Genomic DNA, 15,533 nt, shown 5'->3' on the forward strand with positions numbered 1-15,533 from the left:
GCGCGCTCATGGCACGTACTACTTTGCTTCAGTTCTTCCATTGGAAACCCACAGCGCTCAAAAGAAGTGTGTTATCCAGGCAGACTCAGGAGGGGTGAAGTATCTTGTCACGAATCTCACCGACAATCCAGACTTTACACAGCTACAATCATTGCTGTAGAATTGTCATAATGAGGAGTGTTTCCACTGATCCGTCTTTCATAAGCTGAGACACGGTGCGACACTTAATTTAGCGTCACAGTGTCACAGCATGATCTTTCTATTAGGCTGTGTGTGTGCATGTTAACCAAGATCAGTTCTCATGAGTGTCCAGACTACATGAAAGAAATTTACAAGATAGTTAGGTCACTACTTACACACTTTCTTTCTTTCTTCTTTCTTTCGCTACCGCCTTTATCCCGCATTGTGCGCAGGGTCGGCAGGATTAAGGTCGGATTTGGCATGGTTAATTTTAAGGGGTGGCCGGATGCCCTTCCTGCCGCCACCCCATACCCCCCAGGACGGAATTAGTTTACCCCAGGTGTCTGCGTCTAGTGTAAATCGTGAAATAGTGTCAATGTTTCAAATGACTGCGAATCGGGTAACTGAGGCGGACGTGGGGACCAGCCCAGTATTCACCTAGTAGGATGTGGGAAACCGCCTAATAACCACATCCAGGCTGGCCGGCACACCGGCCGCCGTCGTTAACCCGGCGGGCGTATTCGATCCGGGGCCGGCGCGCCGACCCGAGTCCAGGAAGCAGCGCGTTAGCGCTCTCGGCTATCCTGGCGGGTCGTAACTAGTTACACACATTTTAGTGAAAAAATGAATTGTCTTGAAAAATATGGTAATTTCCAGTGCATCTGCCTTATTCAAAAATCCATAGCTGATATATGCACTATAGATATGTTTGTTTTATAACATGAACATCACATAAATTTCATAAGGCTTGAATAGAAAACTTTATTAGATAACAATTAATGGCTGTCATGCGTCAGTCTACATCTACAACTATTGGAGCAAAAATCTTAGTTGTGACATCATCGCCGGCCGGAGTGGCCGAGCGGTTAAAGTCTGGAACCGTACGACCGCTACGGTCGCAGGTTCGAATCCTCCCTCGGGCATGCATGTGTGTGATGTCCTTAGGTTAGTTGGGTTTAAGTAGTTCTAAGTTCTAGGGGACTGATGACCACAGCAGTTAAGTCCCATAGTGCTCAGAGCCATTTTGTAACATCATCTTAGCATTTGTCAGATTTACTGGAATCATTACGACTACAAACTGTTGTCATTCCTAGTAACAAAAGAGTATCATGTTAATTAAATTTTCAGTAACAAGCTGCAAGTTCCTGAAAATTCAGGTATCAGCTGTCAACCACAAAGTAGCTCTGTTCTCTGTTGACTGGATTCCTCATAAAGACATACATAAAGAGCACAGTTCTGAACAAAAAAATGTTCATGTTCAACGTATTCTGATTCTTGTTTTCCCTCCTACACAGTGTACTTATAAAGTTAACATTAAAACACGTACAATATCATTACTGAGACAAAAATATTCCTTTACCCTTCATTGGGTACTTGAAATAATAACCCATAAAAACATCCACATTCATCGTCACTACTGAAGTAACATCATCTTCTACTCCTCACTGGCTTCCTGAGATACTTCTTCTTAAGATAATCTCTTCACCTAGATAACCATCATAATTCAATTCAAATCATTCCTTCATTACTGCTCAGCAAAAGTACCATTTACATTACTGTATAATATCAACATCTTATTTCACGCAGGCCGGTGTGGCCGTTCGGTCCTAGGCGCTTCAGTCTGGAACCGCGTGACCGCTACGGACGCAGGTTCGAATCCTGCCTCGGGCATGGATGTGTGTGCTGTCCTTAGGTTAGTTAGGTTTAATTAGTTCTAAGTTCTAGGGGACTGATGACCACAGATGTTAAGTCCCATAGTGCTCAGAGCCATTTGAACCATTTGAACCATCTTATTTCATCACGCAAATACAACTGCAGCATAAGCACATCATTTCTTCCGTTTTGATCTCAATATTTATCACATAAATGTCATACTATACCGTTTCTGTGTCATTCTCTGCACTGTGTCCAGTTTCTCACAATATGCATGTTCAGCTGGAATTTGTCAATTAATATCTCTGTATTACGAATAGTCAATAGCTGACGAGTCTTACCTTCACAAAACTATTCTTAAATATCTCAAAATTCCAGAATGAGATTTTCACTCTGCAGCGGAGTGTGCGCTGATATGAAACTTCCTGGCAGATTAAAACTGTGTGCCCGACCGAGACTCGAACTCGGGACCTTTGCCTTTCGCGGGCAAGCGCTCTACCAACTGAGCTACCGAAGCACGACTCACGCCCGGTACTCACAGCTTTACTTCTGCCAGTACCTCGTCTCCTACCTTCCAAACTTTACAGAAGCTCTCCTGCGAAACTTGCAGAACTAGCACTCCTGAAAGAAAGGATATTGCGGAGACATGGCCTAGCCACAGCCTGGGGGATGTTTCCAGAATGAGAATTTCCACTCTGCAGCGGAGTGTGCGCTGATATGAAACTTCCTGGCTCATTCTGGAAACATCCCCCAGGCTGTGGCTAGGCCATGTCTCCGCAATATCCTTTCTTTCAGGAGTGCTAGTTCTGCAAGTTTCGCAGGAGAGCTTCTGTAAAGTTTGGAAGGTAGGAGACGAGGTACTGGCAGAAGTAAAGCTGTGAGTACCGGGCGTGAGTCGTGCTTCGGTAGCTCAGTTGGTAGAGCGCTTGCCCGCGAAAGGCAAAGGTCCCGAGTTCGAGTCTCGGTCGGGCACACAGTTTTAATCTGCCAGGAAGTTTCATCTCAAAATTGCTCCCGTACAGTAGATATCTGAAGCACACTTCACAAATTACCAGAAGCTCGTAGTAAATTACTTTTATCATCAGTTAGGAAAATAATTTCATCTAATGGGAAGTCAACCAGGCTTAAAATTTACTTTACTATTCAGTATTTACAGTAGGATAGTACAAGAGAGTTATTTACACTTATTACCTGGTAGACCATTAGAAGAAATGCAATGCACCATGAAATAAGAGAAGCAATGCAAACACGCAGCTCGAGGAGGCATCAGCTGCCAGCTGATTTACCCATGGTAGAGAGCTGGATCCTGTGCCTACTTTGCTAATTAAATACCTTGACATTAGATACATGATGAACATGTTATGATTTACGTGTCCCCAGTGTTTCCACTTCGACAGCTTTTTCGTGAGAAATGCGATGCATCCGAAATGTTCCATAGTTCTCATGTGAGAAAGATGATGAGAACTCACCCATACCTGTTGGCCCACATACAACTTTTTGATATTTACACATTGTTGCAACTTCTTCTTGTTTAAAGCCGCTCTCTTAATGTTGGCTAAGGCTAAATCAGTCACTTCGTGATGATGCAGACACCTCTGTTTGGGTAATGGCACAATTTCTCTGGCTCAGTCACGTGGCTGCTTATTCTTTAACACTAGAAGAGAGACCAAAGATGTAGAATCATTTGGTAGCTCATTCAGTATATTTTGAAATAAATGAAGATATATATCCCAAGTCCTGTGTTTTCAATGACAATACAATCAGTAGAGTTTTCCAGGCTCCTTCAGTAAGCGTTAACGAAGGTCTGAAGATACATGATGCAAGAAGATAAAGACAGGTTTAGTTTTCCTACGGTGTTAATGTACGCAAATAACATTGGGATTGGAGCTCAGTTGCACTGTCTGATATTACTTTGTCTATGTGGCCAACATCCTTCGCATAGTGTTTAACAAATGCTACATGTACAGATTTTGCTTTTGCTCTATCTAGTGGGGTAAATGACACAGATTTCGACGTAAGTTCCACAGCGACAAAAGCAAAAGTGTGACCACTGATTGCTGGGAAGATGTCCAAAGAAATTAACAGCTGCAAGTTGTCTTAATTCTGTAGGGATTATGGAAAACAGTGGAGCAGAATGGGATGTAGTAGGATGTTTTGCCTTCTGACATATTTTACACTTTTAAAGCACCTTATGAATTATTTTCTCTAGTTGTGAAAATAACATGTGTCATGTAGCTTGTAAAAACATTTTTGGGCCCCAAACTTGGTGTAGCTAAAGTGTATGCACCACACAAGCTTATTCACTAAGTCATCAGGAATACCACCCACAGTTCACAATTCCATTAGAAAAGAATATTGTTTCCTATCAGATAAAACTGTCTCATAGCTACATTGTCCCTGTCATTCCATTTCTCTTTGATTTCCCTCCACATAGAAAATTACCTTGTTCCTTAGTGATGTCTGTAAGAGTTAATCAAATGTAATTCTCGAATGCAACTTTTTGAATGAATAAGGTACTAAACTTATTTTCCTGACAATCTTCTTCAGTAGCTTTGAGAAGGCCAACAGATGAACGATACAAAGTGTCAGCTACCTTGTTTTGTGTTCCCGGTATATAAACAGAGGTAAAATGGAAGTTAACGCCCAACGTTTAACACGATCATGATTTCACTTACGACTCATCGAAACTAAAGGGTATAATGCTCAGTATATACCTGTATGCCTGCCATACGAGAAATAACGGAATTTATCAAAAGCCAAAACCGCAGCCAATACCTCAATTTCTGTTACAGAGTAATTACGTTGTGATTAAGATAAAAAGTGACCAGCAAATCAATAGTCCTTTAGATAATGACACTTTTTTCCTCAAATTCTTGAAAAACGAACACGTCAAGTCCAAATTTCGAGCTGTCAGTCGCGTGACAGATCTGGATGATATAATATAGGTGCAACGAGAAACGCATCGTTCAAACTTTGAAATTGATTCTGAGCTACCTCGTCCCAGTGCAACACAATATTCTTATTAGTCAACGTCTACAACCTGGGAATGGTCAAGGTTTTCACATTAATGAAGTGACAGTAGAGATTAATGAGCCCTAAAACCCTCTGAATTGACGTTTAGTCGTAGGTACAGGCATTTTTGCAGTGGCTTCCAACTTTCCTGGATCAGGTTGAACTCCTTCATTAGATATGAAATGACCAACAAATTTAATTTGCCATTTGCCCAACTGTGAGTTTTCTAAATTAACTGTGTTGCCAAATTCAGCAAATACTTGTAGCATTGAATTAAGAAGGCTGTTATAACATAACATTCTAACCATGAATTTTCCACAATGAGGATATCATCAACATAGGATGTAATTCTTCCCTTCAAGTGTTCAGGAAGGATAGAGTTTAATCCACGAATAAAGGCAAAAGATGAAATGTTAAGTGCAAAGGGTAATTTACAGACTGGTAAAAGCTACCAAAGCAAAGAAAACCTGTATATTTCTTACAAGCAGGGTGCAATAGTGTTTGCATAAAACTGGATCTGAGATCTAAAGTAGATAACACCTTTACGCCATGAAATTTCTCCATCGTCTGAGGTCTAGCTGGTTCAGAAAGAATAATAGTATTGATTTGTATATAATAGATTTCAGCTATCAGTCGTCCTTTGGAATTTTTATTGGCACATCTAGATTTCAGCTAGAAACTAGCCATTCTCAATGCACTATCCTTTTTTGGTCAAAGCATGTAACGCCTGTTGGTCTGGCTTTGTACACAGTTCATTGAATACTCAATATTGAGTATTCAATGAACTGTGTACAAAGCCAGACCAACATGCATTGACCAGAACAGGATAGTGCATTGAGAATGGCTAGTTTCTAGCTGAAATCTAGATCTGCCAATAAAAATTCTAAAGGACGACTGATAGCTGAAATCTATTATTTACAAATCAAAATAACGGTCGCTGCGTGCTACAGCCTCTGAATAGAGGGCAACTTGATAATAGTATTGGTTTGTCAGGAATCTTAACACCAAACGTATTGCCCCATCTTTTCTTTCAACAACATTAAGTGGACTGTTCTAAGAGCTCACAGCAGATTCAATGTCACCTTACCCTAACATGAAATAGGTCTCATTCTGTACACTTTCCTTGTATATCTATGGAATACCATAACGTGGAACAAAAATCTTCGTATGATACTCGACTTTAAATTCGTACAGAAATTTCGTATGGTACCAGGTTTGTTGTCAAATATTTCAAAGAATGACTGTAAGATATCGAATAACTCTTCCCCCTCTTCTTTATCATGTGTAATTACAGAGATATCTGAAGATTGTTCCACTTCCTGAGAAGTACCCGATTTATGACCAATAGATTCAGTGCAAGGTTGTGATTTTGAACAAGATAAAAAATTTTAACAGTTGATGACTTGTTCCTCCTTTGAAATCCTATACTCGAACTGCAAATAGTCTAACTTGCCGTCGACTTCAGCTTTCGCCTTAACAACATTAATGTTTAGTATAGGCTTGTAGTCAGTCAAGAAAACAACGCCTAGTATCATTTGTGTAGTAAGAAGGAGCACAGTTAAGACGATGGCAGAGAACTGATGACCTTGACAAATAAAATCTAATCGCGCCTGCTCCCTAAACTGCACAGCTATCTAGTAAATTCGCCCATAATTTTGTTTTGTTGCAAGGAAAGTGTTGGACAAGCAGTTGACCCTTGACGTTTACTGAAAGCGGCCTCACTGATAACTGAAATAGGACTATCTGAGTCAAATACCGCCGATAAAGAAACTTTTCCACTAGAAACTGACACTACAGGATGATTAAGATGTTCTGATTGTCTGCCTTCTCTTTGACAAAGGTGTCCCTAATATCATCACATTGAAGAAAAGTTATTCGTCTCTGCTCTGAATACATGTCACAAAATATTTTTCCCAAGAAATTGTCACCAGTATTCACTGCCATATCGTTAGTTATGTTCCCTACTACTTGTAGATGTGCACCTGTTTAACATTCACTGTCATCATCTGACAAAGACATGTAACGCAGTTGCGGTAACACAGCAAACAAAAAGGAAATTTCTCACAAACAGAAGATCAAAACTATATAGAAAACTACTAAAATGTTAACAAGAAAAGAAAATATTTAAATTACCACTGACAGAATTCAAGGAATTAATGAAAATCCAAGCTTCTGTAATATCACTGTGCAATGAAATACCTACACTCCAGTAAAGGACACAAAGTGGTATATACCTTAAAAAAAGTCACTTTCTGGCTAACCATATAACACTTCAAGATTCAATAAACAAGAACACTTTTAGCTGCGAGTATATCATTAATAGCAGCAAAGATCAATAGCAAAATTACTTATTCTAAGCACAGCATAACGCTACAATACATAAAATGAAAGAATCTTACTTGCCTTACATTCTGTAGTATTTCAAAAGTTCGCATCTGAGAATAAAACTCTTTTCACAATAATGGTGTTCAAAGAATAAACAATAATTCTATTCCTACACAAGCAAACTTTAACTCAACTCTAGAACATTTGTCTATATTGTTGTCTTTTAATAAATATGTATAACAAACTGCATTGCTTTAATGGCATACAGTGTATTCTTACTTCAATTGTTGCATCGCAGATCCTGAAAGTATGGTATCTGACAAGTCAAAGACTATAACCGAAATTTTAATATATCTGTGGTTGCCGCCGTAATTAACGTATACAATACATAGAAAAACTGCGCTGTCCAAAGCTGGCACCAATGTAACTGTAGTGCACCATGGGCCATAGAAGATAACGCTTAACGAAAGCTGCAGAGATGTGTACGGGCGAATAGACGTGCAGCTGTTGAACAACTGACCAACCAGATGTACCAAGGTAAGTGGATCAACTTTTTTTTTTTTTTTTTTTTTTTGAGATAGGCAATTAGGAAAGGAAGATAAGGAATTTAGATTTATTTTCTGCAATACAACGTACAGTCACCAACCACTTTTATTGTACAGTGTTCAAAAAATGTTCAAAAGTCTATGAAATCTTATGGGACTTAACTGCTAAGGTCATCAATCCCTAAGCTTACAAACTACTTAACCTAAGTTATCCTAAGGACAAACACACACACCCATGCCCGAGGGAGGACTCGAACCTCCGCCGGGACCAGCCGCACAGTTTTTCAGTTTCCTTTGCCGACTTTGACCCAAATAAACTGGTACTCATCGGCATTCAACTTCTTCCTTCTTGTAGACAGTACAAAGGGCTTATTTGGAACCAAAGTACCATATGGGACCTTAGCAAGTATGCCTGAAGTCTCTGTTCATTTCTTCCACGACAGAATATTAGCATCAGGGAAGACTTCAAGGCCACTGTAGTCCGCATGGTTACCCCACACAACAGCCAAGGTCAGCCATCCTCCAAACACAGTAGAAACGTCACACGTGGACTGCAGTGTCAGTCCCCGAAACACATTTGGACCTCCAATAAGCTGCTGCTTATTGAACTGCCCAGCCAAGTCAACGTTTGTGCCTGTACACAGACACCATGCGCCGCCAACGGTGACTGTAATAACGTCGCCTAGGCCCTGCAGAGGTTCGTTGAGACAAGTGGTCTTCTCGACCACCGTTCAGCGAACGTTGCTGCATGCGGTCCTCCGCAGCAGACGCCTGGTTCATTCGCCCAAGCCGACTGCTGTTCGTCAGCTGGAATTTACACGCCAGTACCGCTAGTGGACGTCTGCTGAATAGCGACAGGTGGACTTTTCAGATGAATCTCGTTTTATGCTCCATCGAACAGTTGGCCGTTGGCGTGCACGCTGTGAAACGTCTGAAAGCAAAGGCCCTGCAACAACCGTCGGACATATTCAGATTGGAGGAGGGACCGTTCTCGTCTGGGAAGTGTTTTCGTAGCATTCCCTAGATAATTAATTCTGGAAGTCACAATGGATCAAGACAAGTATGCATCTATACATATGGACGATGACCACACCTACATGCAGTTTGTTTTCCATCGGCACGATGGCAAGAACCAGTAGGTTAATGCAATGGACCACACATCACACAGTGTACGTGCGTGTTTCGAAGAGCACCAGAATGAGTTTACCATAGTGAAAGGGTCCTGTAGCCACCTTTCATTGACAACTCTCGTAGTGGTCAAGTCGGCAAAGAGGTTTCCGCTACTTGTGAGAAATCCACCTGCGTTAGGTTGGTGGCGGAAATGACATCCTGGGGTTTTCCGGTCCACGCGGAACGTGGAAGAGGCTGGAGAAGCGGGAGGCAGTCTGCCGGTGGTACGGGAAGCGTACACAGCTGTGCTCCAGTCGAAGAAGGGTGAGTTGGACTGACCGCGTGGCGCGTTGTCACATAGAGAGGGGAGCCTTTAGCTTTTGGTCTCGAATTTCGTCTTATAAAGATTTACTTGCTGGGTTGCAGCAGGGAATGCAAGGCTTTTGTAGACTTTCAGTTTGATTCCCAATGCAGTCTTGACTTTGATCCGTGAGAGGAACACAGCACATAGGAGTTGCATATGTTGAAGTGCCCTCGGTTCAGTGTGAATGTTTATGTGCCTACAACTGTGTGTGTATGCTTCTAATCTTTTCCGGATCTTGGTAATTTTTGTGTATTTGTGGATTTTCTTTGTCTCATGTGATTAAAATTTGGCCACGGTCCATAGAAGTTGTCTCCGCGGACCGAGTGGGCACGCGAGTCTGTTATGAAACGTATAGTATTTCACAAGCAATTGTACATAGTTAGCATGCAACAGCAGTCTATAGATGCACTACATCAACGTTTTAAGGAATAAATAATTTTGCCTTCAATCTTATCTTGTGTACCGATGTTACGTCGCCGTTACCTTCGCCATTTACCTCGTAGTTTTCCTTGTTGGCCCACCTATAGCGTTTCCATGTGCACAGGTGTAGTGATTAGTGTCCCTTTTTTTATCTGAAACAAATGCTCTGGAATAGATCGTGTTTTCACGAATCTTGCTGCAGGCTGCACTTACGCATGGTGTTCACGACCTATTTACTTTACTCAATATTTGATTCACGGGAAGAATGCCTGGATCATATTAATAACTACATCCCATTCTTTATCAATGACTTTACAATGAATGTTCTTTTGTGAGTTTTTCTTATTAATAAATTAAGTAATTTTCCGACTCGGTGCTACCTCTTGTTTTTCGTGTGGCTAGAGTTGGTGGCGACCCTATCTTTCATAATGATTTCAGTGTCAAATAGCATTTCCTTATTCAAAGTGCGCGTGGGTCTTTTAGCTATCAGGATACATTCAAGGGGCGCTTCATGCTTCTTGGACATAGCGTCCTTTTATTCACGCTACTTACAATAGTCCTCTGAACAGCAAACTCGCCGGATTCAAACCCAATGCAGAATCTGTGGGGTGTGCTGCGCTATTGTCCGTCCTAGTCGAGGGAAAGTGAAATTTTATCAAAATTCAATGCAGGCACGGTTGGACGAGAAAATCTGGGGCCGCTGGCAGAGTGTCGTGAAGGTCGACAGCCAGCAGGTCTGGCAAGGTAAACATGGCACTCGCGGGTGCGGAGCTGCGACTTCGGTATTGCGCGCACGATTTGTTGTGAGTGGAGCAACAGCGAGGCAGGAAACTGCGACGTTGCTCTAAGGTATTGCGACGTATGAGGCGGGGCACTAAACCCAGAGCCAAGAGTGACGATTTGTTAGTGGCTGACATGTGGGAATTTACCCGTGCCAAAGTTTCTGTCTCTCTCTGACACTACATCGGAAGTGAGGGAAAATCCAGTATAAATAGACAGGCAGTTTTAGTTTGGGGCAGAGTGTGCCAGGTCAGTCGAGCGTCGAGACGGACCTGTACTGGTCTACGCTTATAGGGGCCAGTCTGGCAGAAGTGTTATAAGTATTCTGCATAAACTTGTATTCTGTTTTCTATGTACTTTTTCGGGCTATATTCTGCCTCCGGGGACACAACACCGGGGCGGGACGGGACGGCAGCTTGGGACTCGGATATCGCACGGTCTGCCTGAAAGAGGACAGTGACAGCAGTCAGCAGCGGGTCCAGGAGGGACTCAGTTCTACTCCAGTCTACGGGCCACATTTACTTCCCACCTGGTGTACTGGGGTCGGGGCGAGGCGTACGCTGCGGGAGGCGCAGCGGCGCTTCAGCATCGCCAGAGACTCCGGCGTGTGTTGCCATCTGGCAAGCACCACTAGCAGCAAGTTGTGGCACAGCATCCAGGAGGGCGCGGGTCGAGTCCAGTCCTTTCCTAGGGTCAACGACAGCCCGAGGGCCACGGGTGACCAGAACATCCACCTTCGTACCATGGTCGGACAGAGCAGGCCAAACGGGGTGTAGGGTGGCGAGGTCCAAGGACTGTAGCAGTCTAAAGAATCCCGAGCAGTGGAGCGATGCCAGTCACAACGCCCTGGCGGGCAGCGACTGGGAGAGCGCGGCCAACTTCCATCAGCAGGTGAACTTGATGACGGCAGTAGCGGCGTCGGCATACCAGGAGTTGGCTGAGCCAGCTGGACTCGCGAGACATCGGCGGGCGGCACGCTGACCCTACGCTTCACCCATGGAGTACTGTAAATTAACTGAATAAACAAATGTTTATCATTCTGCACTGCCCCTTGACGCTCTGGAACTTGCTTGGCCTCTTGGCAAAATACAGCGCGGTGGGTCCCGGCTTCAGCTCTGCCAACTGGAGTCTCGGGTTCGACCCGCCGACCCCGCAACAGATCACTTGGATCAGACTGTTTGCGCCATGGATCCTCAATCGAGAATCCTAGAGCACCTGTTCACCTCACTGCACTCGACATCTTCCAGAATCTCACTGTCATGCTTTTGGCTGGTGGACTCGACAATGTCTGGCGCTGCAGTCCGGAACCGCGGGACTGCTACGGTCGCAGGTTCGTATCCTGCCTCGGGCATGGGTGTGTGTGATGTCCTTAGGTTAGTTAGGTTTAAGTAGTTCTAAGTTCTAGGGGAATTATGACCTAAGATGTTGAGTCCCATAGTGCTCAGAGCCATTTTTTTGACTCGACAATGCATTTCTAGTACACAACTTGCCTTGCTGATGTAATTCCAATTTGTATTACATTTCGATTCTGCGTAAGGATATCCTGGTGCCTCCTTCCTGCATGCCATCTTTATTTAATTTGGTACCTCCTTCAGTCATAGCGTCACTTTTTAGTAACCAAATTCGTATTTCTATTGATGTTGTTTACTTGATAATTTCTAATTAACTTTTGTGCAGATCAAGAGTAAATGTAATTATGTTAAAAGCAGACTGGATTTTTATTTCAAGATCCTAAAATTGTCCCACAGCTATCCTGTTTAGAAGACAAATAAAAAATAAATGTAGCCACGTCTACTACCAAGCGGTACTTTGCTGTGTTGGCGTTGTCCTGGCGTACAGTGGCCCAGTACAAGCATAATTTATTTATTATTTTCAGACAGCAACAAGCATACTCGGCTTCTGTGGCACAACACTGCTCAACAGCAAAATTACAAACTTTCGGTACTACATCCTGCTTCGTGTGAAAGAATGCATTGTAATTTAATCAAAAATACGATTTGTCGTAATTAAATGCCATATGATGACGGAGAAGGCCTCCAGGACATTGCAAGACCAAAGACATATACTTTTCCAGATTTGTCAACTGAAGTGGAGGGCCTTGGAGTGAGAATTGAAGGGCTTCCAGTTCACGTCCCATTTACTGCAAATAATTTTTATTGGTCTCTTGCTGTCTGAAATATTCTGGGATTTTCTTATTTGCTTTACAGAAGTATGGTCTGGAATATTCTATCTTATGTATAAATAAGAAGGCTGTTCATTCAGAAGTGTGTTTTTCCATTTTGTGAACGCGACAGAGAACACGAATCAATGAATTCAAGATTCTTATCTGCTTCGCTGACTGATCCCTTGTAACCCGGTACCAACAGAGGAAACGTACAGATTTTCTGAAAGTATATTTCTGCAAAAATAAATAAATAAAATAAAAAAACACCGTACGTTTTTCCTACCAAACATAACCGACAACTGCCGCTGGAGAGCGCTGCGATCGCAAATGAAGTTGAAAAGAACGTTCTGCGTGATGCAATAGCTTGCTTCTGAGTTTGCGCCAACCACGATGGAAACCACACTCGACGTACTTCACCAGGAGGAACACGTTACGATTTCATTGTCTTGCTCTCGATCTACCCCAGTTTAATGATGTAAGGTTTCCTATGGGATCAAAGTCTTCGACGTACGGAGAACCTGGTTTTGTACTGTGCAGTTTTCTCTGTTATAGGTTTCACGATTCGCTCTACGTTTATACGTAAATGCTTAAGGAAACATAATGTTCCTGATTCATTAATTTAAAACATTCACGTACTTCATGAAGGTTGTCAAATCAGTGTACAAGTAGGAGGTGAATGATCGAAATAGCTTAAGCCAAAGTCAGGTGGTCGGCAAGACAGTTCATTTTCCCCGTTACTCTTCATTACACTGATGGACACAATCCTGAAAGAAAGAAGAAAATGTGCTTTGGCTTTTGCTGATGACATCGCCATTTCGGGTGAGACAGAAATGGAGGTTCAGAGGAGACTGAATTTCTGGAACAGAAAATTTAAAGAATTCAAGCTGGCAAAGAGTGAGAACAAAACAGTGGTAATGATGATGAGTACTACAACTACACCTTGTAACAGCATACTGGAAGGAGAAAAGTCTGAAAGTGGTTCAAATGGCTCTGAGCACTATGGGACTTAACATCTGAGGTCATCAGTCCCCTAGAACTTAGAACTACTTAAACCTAACTAACGTTAGTCGCAGATCACGCAGTTCCGGACTGAAGCGCCTACAACCGCTCGGCCACAACGGCCGGCGGTCTGAATGTGTGAAGAGTTTCAATTATGTAGAGTCGTGTCAAGTGACTGAAGTGCCGAACTAGAGGTTTTAATCAGAATAGCAAAATGATCCAGTGTCTTCCACCAAGCACGAAACCGTATTTGGGACAAGGGAGTCAGTTTAGGAGCTAAGCAGGCCATGTATAAAACCTATATCCTGCCAAACATTATGCGCAGTCTGGAGACCTTTGTCATCAACAAGAGAGAAGAGAGTCAGATGCAAGCACGTGAAACGAAGTTCCTTAGATCAGTTCTACAAAAACCAGGAGAGACGGAATAACGAACAAAGATCTAAGGAGAGCCCTGTAGGTGATCTTGACCACAGAGGAAAGAATGAGCGCTGCGAGATTGGAGTGGTTAGGTCGTGTAAAGCGAATGCGCACGACTAGAACTCCGCGTCGTTATTTGGAGAGGGAGGTACGAGGAAAAAGACCGAATGGGCGACCTAGGAATAGATGGGCAGGCGATGTTAATGAAGAGCTCGAGAGGAGAAGGGTAAGGTGGGAAGTAGTGGAGAGACAAAACGCACCAAGACAGAAATCAATGGAGGCACATCGTTCACGGAGTTTCTGCACGGCTCGCTGGAAGAAAATCCTGATGATGATTTTGCGTTTATGTACGAGAGATATTCGTATGGTTTTAATTATCACCTCAAAAAAAGCTTATGTAATGCATATTTTGTTATGTACGAGAGATATTCGTATGGTTTTAATTATCACCTCAAAAAAAGCTTATGTAATGCATATTTTGTTTGTTTTCTTCGACCACTGATAGAGCGGAGTATCGCTTGGTTATTCGTTTCCTGTACTTGAAGGACCCTCGGGGGAGCCTTAAACCCATACAGGGCGCATCCCCAGGAGAAGGATAGGGGAATGCTTTCCGGATGTGGCTGGTAGGAGAAAAGTGAAATACCTCCCTTGGACTAATAGGCGGTGCAGCAGCTGCAGATTATTTTCCCTGCATGACGCAGTCTCCATTTTATATTCAATAATTTGGCTTCCTCTCATGTTAAATCAGTATCCGGACTCCCTCCTATCATATCTGGGGAATATAGCTTGAAAGCAGGCGCAATATCAAAACAAGTACTGGTACCTTGGACGTCATAACACTGCTGCAAGCAGTAAGACTAGAAAACCTTAAAAGAGAGAGAGAAAGGATTAACTCCTGACTGTACGAGTACGTAGTGTACATCCTATAGTTGCATCTACGTCATGACTCTGCAATTCGCAATGAAGTGCCTGGCAGAGGGTTCGTAGAACCACCTTCAAGCTATTTCTCTACTGTTCCACTCTCGAACAGCGCGCTGGAAAAACGAACGCTCAAACGTCTCCATGCGAGTTCTGATTTACCTTATTTTGTAATTATGATCATTTTTCCGTATGGAAGTGGGCGCTAACAAGGTGTTTACACACTCTGAACAGAGAGTTCGCCATTAAAGTTCCGTGAGAAGATCCTGCCGCAACGAAAAAGGCTTTTGTTTTACTGATTGCCGCACCAATTCGCCTATCATATCCGTGGCACTCTGTCCTCTATTTCGTGATAATATAAAACCAGCTGCCCATCCTTGGAATTCCTCGGTGTCCCACGTAAGTCCTATCTTATGCGGGTCCGACACAGCACAGCAAGATTCCAGAACAGGGACGGCAAGCGTAGTGTAAGCAGTGTATTTAGTAGACCTCTTGTATTTTCTAAGTGTTCTGCGAATAAATCACAGTCTTTGGTTTCTCCACAGCATTATGTATGTGACCGTTCCAATTTAAATTATTCGTAATTGCAATCCCTACGTATTTAGCTGAGTTTACTTGTGTAACTTATCGTGTAACCGAAATTGAA

General features: G+C 42.8%; 2 non-coding genes across 2 annotated transcripts; one reads left to right on the forward strand and one right to left on the reverse strand.

Moving 5' to 3' along the window:
* Positions 1 to 2,276: 2,276 nt before the first annotated feature.
* On the reverse strand, positions 2,277 to 2,351 carry Trnas-cga. The gene has a single exon. It is a non-coding gene; the product is annotated as a tRNA-Ser (tRNA).
* Positions 2,352 to 2,731: 380 nt separating this feature from the next.
* On the forward strand, positions 2,732 to 2,806 carry Trnas-cga. Its single transcript has one exon. It is a non-coding gene; the product is annotated as a tRNA-Ser (tRNA).
* The last annotated feature ends 12,727 nt before the right edge of the window (positions 2,807 to 15,533 follow it).

The sequence above is a fragment of the Schistocerca americana genome, chromosome 1 (genome assembly GCF_021461395.2).
Source record: "Schistocerca americana isolate TAMUIC-IGC-003095 chromosome 1, iqSchAmer2.1, whole genome shotgun sequence".
In the NCBI taxonomy this organism is placed as follows: Eukaryota; Metazoa; Arthropoda; class Insecta; order Orthoptera; family Acrididae; genus Schistocerca; species Schistocerca americana.